The sequence below is a fragment of the Leiobunum rupestre genome, chromosome 5 (genome assembly GCF_980474605.1).
Source record: "Leiobunum rupestre chromosome 5, qqLeiRupe1.1.hap1, whole genome shotgun sequence".
NCBI lineage: Eukaryota > Metazoa > Arthropoda > Arachnida > Opiliones > Sclerosomatidae > Leiobunum > Leiobunum rupestre.
In genome coordinates, this window is record NC_143388.1 from 33,604,665 (window position 1) to 33,610,664 (window position 6,000).

The 6,000-nt window shown below is 32.3% G+C and overlaps 1 protein-coding gene across 1 annotated transcript in view; it reads right to left on the reverse strand.

The window, feature by feature from the left end:
* Positions 1 to 5,778, reverse strand: part of LOC149944216 (stAR-related lipid transfer protein 13-like) — a 212,771-nt gene extending 206,993 nt beyond the window's left edge. The window contains exons 1-2 of the mRNA XM_090174329.1: positions 5,634 to 5,778; positions 5,512 to 5,553 (exon numbers count right to left, since the gene is read on the reverse strand). The gene's annotated coding sequence lies outside the window, so the exon portion shown is untranslated. The remainder of the gene's footprint in view (positions 1 to 5,511; positions 5,554 to 5,633) is intronic.
* Between the last annotated feature and the right edge of the window lie 222 nt (positions 5,779 to 6,000).

A 6,000-nucleotide genomic window follows, 5' to 3' on the forward strand; every position in this document is an offset into this window, starting at 1 on the left:
GCGCTTAATTTTAAGATATAACGGAAATTCTACGTCACGCTGCACCGAGGGGTCGGACCAGATTTTGAACATTTTCGGGTGATTTCTGGTTTTTAAGGCACATTTCAAGATTTTGAATCTGATTTTCAGCCCGATTTTGAGATTTTCCGGTTAATTTCTGGATTTTTAAAATAAATTTTCAGATTCCAATTCCCTGACTTTTCTAGGTTTTCCTTGTCCATCTCCGGAGATTTTCCCCGACTTATTTTGTGTCAAACCTGTATTTTAGTGAAGGTTTCCTATTTGCAACCGAAATTAAATTCACTGACATTTTCCTGATTTTTAGACTTATTTTTGAAATTCCCTGAGATTTTCCTGATTTTTAGATGTATTTTGGAAATTCCCTGACATTTTACTGATTTTAAGATTTATTTTTGAAATTCCCTGACATTTTCCTGATTTTTAGATTTATTTTTGAAATTCCCTGACATTTTCCTGATTTTTAGATTTATTTTTGAAATTCCCTGACATTTCCCTAACTTTTAGACCCATATTCAAAATCCTTGACATTTCCACGAATAGTGTTTTGCAAATACTATGGCAACCCTATAGAACGTAGGGAAATTTTACGAATGTTAAACCCCTAAGTCTACACATAATTATTTCGAATAACTGGTACACTTATGGAATATAATAATAAACTTATGATAAAACATGTGATGTAAGGCATCGGCTACTGTCAACTATAAAATTAGCCACATTTCCAATTCGCACCACATGGGAACTGTAAAAGTATCTCAATAAATCCAAGCACACGCCTTACGCGACATACTAAAAATAAATCTTACCAGTTACTACGAATCAAAGGCTAGAAGATCGTTCTTCCGCACGAGCTATTAATTCCAGGTAACGTTAAAATTTCTAGTTAAAGGAACAATTTGGATAATATCCCCAACGAATCTATGGCTAGAAAACAGAAGTTCTCCTTTGTCTATTAATTGAATTCATACATCCTCTCGAAAACCCGCCACCCTTCCCATGACGTCTCAATCCAGCCAAGAAACGTCAGAGAAAAGACCGTTTCTCCCGTCACTTCCATCAAAGCCAAATAGAAAGGTACGAGCTACGTACCCTATCCGTAAAGCCTAGTGTAAACTAAAGGTTACGACGTCAGCCTTAAGAAAAATAGAGTCGCCTGGATGGAACGCAGCGAGCACAAGGGAAGTAGTCAACTTGTTATTCAAAGAGCTCTCTTCGGTTCCATAAATTTAGTGACTGAGGAACACACTTTTTCATCATTTGTCAAAAAGAGGAACAACTAACAGCCAATAAAAATTAAATAAATAGTCCGCCCGGCCGCGAGATGAGACGTTTCGATTCTAGAGAAATTTTTAAGTAAACATTGACAGCTCAACCGCCTTTTAACAGGTTTCAATCTCAAAGAGACCCTCTTAAAGAGCGTCTATTTAGTCTGGTTTTAATCGCCATTGAAAGAGAATATATATATATATACGCTAGAATTTGACACTTTAAAATTTGACTAAAAGCTGATTTTGGTACAAATTCAAGGTTCGTGTTTTCTTGGTTGGAATAATTAAAAAAATTCTAATAAGCCTTTATATTAAGTCATTACGCTTGCCGAACGCTTCTGTCACGAGAGACGTAAGAGTTCAGTTCAGTTTTGAAGGTTAGATCCTTAAAAAAAGGGTGACTCGTCCAATTTTAATTAGTGTCTTGTTCAACTTGTTAAAATGTTCCACGCGCTCTTTAATATTACAGCGTAAAAGGCTCGCGCATTTTTTTTATTTCAGGGAGCACGCGCGAAATTGCTCGAGCCCATTTACGCTAAAATATCCAGACGCGCGTGGAACTTTTTAACAAGTTGATTAAGACATAAATAGAGTTTATGCTAGCGTCTATTGGCTATCATAGTGAAACGTCACTTCTGCGTCACGAGTGACGCGCCCGATACATCTAAACAAGAAGGCCAATGTTACTTTATAGAAAGGCCTATTAGTTTTCTATTTCGGATACTTTGGCTCGGATTTTGGAGTCAATATCTTTTGGTCGTTTTTAACTCATTTGAAACATATTCGTGTTAGTAAAATGATAATATATAAAAACTAAAATGGTTGTTATTCCAATATTACATTTACTTAGGAATAGATTACTGTTGAACAGTGCAATTATTTATTACGCATTGTAACCCGGCCACCAAAATGGCTTTAAAAGTCGCTCGATGACTTAGGCCTAAGCTGGTGCCTTGGGTATTAGACTAGCTGATTATTATTATTATTATTCTAATTCATTAAAATATTAAAAAAAATTATTTTTATATTAATTTTTCTTTACATTTTAGTTTAAAAGTGAGTTGATTTCTCCCAATATTGTATCTGCTTTTATGTAAATAATAATTTTTTTCGGCATTTATTTTAAAACCAATAATCCATTAATGTATACAATTACGACTTTTCGCTTGAGTAAACGTATAAATCATGTAAATTGAAACAATTTCGTTTAAGGTTATTCATACAATTTTGGTAATAAAAAAGAAATTTTCCCTTGGACGGAAATACAAGGCCATTTCTATCGAGCGCATTTCTCAAGTTTACCTTTATACGGAAATTGAAATAAAAAAATATTGTCGAATATTTGTCAGAAATGCAGACAAAATAAAGTATAAAACAGAGTTATTGAACCCTGCAGGCATATAAGAACGTCATGGTTACGAGGTCTTCCACCCTTTCTGGTGCATTCAGACTGCACTCAGCGGCGCTGAGGGTACGCTAGAGTAAAGAAATACAATATCCAAAGGTGCCCAAGATGTTTTTTTAAAAAGTGGCCCACATTTTCTTGAAATTTATGTTAATTTTCGTTTTAATTTGATCGTTTGTTTTATCTCGGATGGGGTGGCATCGGTCCATTTCGGGGGAGGGGGTTTAAAATCCAAAACCCTTCTCGAAAATACGCCCATTTTACAACACCGGAAATGATTATTGAAATAGCAAAATACGGTGAAATATTAATATTTAAGGTTGTTCTTTGGGTTCAAAATTATTTTCCAAATAAAATCGAAAAATATTATGTAAAATACTAAATGAGTCTAGGTGGCGTTGCGGGGTCAGTTTTTTCCGAAGTGGCGCTATGAACCCAGCCATTAGTGCTCAAAAAAATAAAGGATTATTATAGGATAAAATATAAAAAATAAAGGATTATTATAGGATAAAATAAAAAATAAAGGATTATTATAGGATAAAATATAAAAAATTAAGGATTATTATAGGATAAAATATAAAAAATAAAGGATTATTATAGGACAAAATATAAAAATAAAGGATTATTATAGGATAAAATAAAAAATAAAGGATTATTATAGGATAGAAATTAAGAATAATGGATTATTATAGGATAAAAATAAAAAAATAAAGGATTATTATAGGATAAAAATTAAAAAATTATAGTATAATTATAAGATAGAAATTTAAAAATTATAGGAAGAAAATTACTTATAGGATTAAATTACAAATTTAAAGGATAACTATAGGATTAAATTACCAATTTAAAGGAGAGTTATAGGATTAAATTGCCAATTTAAAGGATAGTTATAGGATTAAATTTCCAATTTTAAGGATAGTTATAGGATTAAATTATAAAAATATACATTTTTATAGCGTGTATTTAAAAATAATCAGAACAATGTAAGACAGATCAGAAAAGAAAATTAAAAAAAAATGCAATCTGCTTTGTGATTTCAATTTTAACGGGGGTCATCGAGGGGCAGTTCACTCCAATGATTATTATTAGGACATCTTAATCATGATTAGATTAGCTTAAAATTAAAACTGTAGCTTTGGCTGTACAAAGATTAAAAATGATTAAATCACGATTAAATTTTTAATCATGATTATTAGGACACCCTGTAACCAAGTGATCTGCCCCTCGGGGGTCATTGCATTTCGAAAGAAAATTTCAAATTAAATATATTTCTTGTGGCTGCGAAAATCTTTTTAAATTTTATCAATTGGAATTTGACATAATATGCTAAAAATATAGGATACAAGATGGAATTATAAGACCAGAATTCACAAACTTAATTTGCAAACTACGTATAAAAACATTTTATTGTCAAATGAAGAACGCAACCCCATTCAACCAAATGAAATGTTCGGAGACTAAATAAAATTAATTTTCGGCCAAATATTTCATTAAATGTCGACAGTCATAATTGGCAGTAAGAACAAAGACGCGCAACTAACCCTCATCTTCAGTTGACACCAATTAAGATACGGCCTTTATGTCAACCCGTATGTCTACAGAGCACTTGCAAAATGGAATTTAGTGTCGCGTCATTTCACCCTCATTGAAACAACGAACGACCTCGATTGAAAATAACCAAATAAAAGTCGTCATGAAATATGATTCATGGTACCTAATTAATTTATGGCATTCTAGGGTACTGCAAATATATTAAACAACTTCTTAAGTATAATTTAATAGGTTCTTCAGTTATTGTTATAGCTACGTTTAAAACAAATTTGCTTTATCTCTTTAAGAGCATCAACTTTGAAGCTAATATTCATTTTAAAACATTATTGCCGTTTTAAAATTTTCAACATTGAAACAAATACGAGGGGTAAGACAGTCTCAGATAATCTGTACACAGAGTTCGTGCATTTAGCACTGTTAAAGGTACATATTTTCAAGAGTTCGCGAGTTCCATTTAGCACTGTCAAAGGTATGGCAGTGTACACCGAGTTCGCAGAGTGTCTTACCCCTCGAACAAATATTTAGTATATAAATTTATTGATTTTTGAAACCTTAAACTTTCGAACAGAGTTTACTGTTACTTAAAAATGTTGACTTTTGAAGCTAATCTTTCATAAATAAATTTACTGTCCCTTTAATATCGTCACTTTTGAAGCTAATATATCATAAATAAATTTACTGTCCCTTTAATATCGTCACTATTGAAGTTAAACATTCGTGCATAAATTTACTGTCCCTTTAAGATCTTCACTATTGAAGATAAAATATTTTACATAAATTTACTGTCCCTTTAAGAGCTTCACTATTGAAGATAAAATATTTTACATAAATTTACTGTCCCTTTAAGAGCTTCACTACATAATATTAAACATAAATTTACTGTTATTCTAAGATCTTCAATAAGAAGATAAAATATTAAACATAAATTTATTCTCCTTCTTAGATCTTCAATAAGAAGATAAAATATTAAACATAAATTTACTGTTATTCTAAGATCTTCAATAAGAAGATAAAATATTAAACATAAATTTACTGTTGTTCTAAGATCTTCAATTAGAAGATAAATTACTAAACATAAATTTACTCTCATTCTATAATCTTCTTTTTAAAGCTAAAATATTATACAATAAATTTACAACTCTTCAAAAGCAATCCAAATTTTCGAATCTATAGTGATACCAACTTTTAACCTTAAATCTTAATCCACCAAATTCATAATCATCATATTATGTATTATAATATAATACAAAATCAAAAATAACTTACTTCCGTATCTTCTAAATTTATTTCCTCGTAAGCAACCCATCCCTAATTAAAACCAATAGACCACCGTTCAAACCACCAATAGACCAAAAGAGATCGTATCAAAAACACGAATAAAAACTCACGGTTAATAGCGTGTTGTATAAGTTTCGGAGGAGATTAGTTAAGTGCTTCGAAAATCGTGACTTAAACGACTCATTTCCGTAGTGGAGAGGTACACGGCGATGAAAACGGCCGCACAACCATAAAACACGCGCGTCTCGACGAGCACCTGTTGATCGAGGAAAACCCTTTGGAAACCGCGGAAGAAACTCCCCATTTCTTCCGCTTCATTCCGCGGCCACCTGATGACGTAACGCTTTGCGCGTGACGCCATCGCGATTCCGTGCGCGTCGAAGCCACGAAACAACAATGCGTTCGGCAGGTGCCAGACGAATGTTTACATCTACGTTTAAATGATTCGCAAACGCGCTATTTACTCTTACCCGCCGT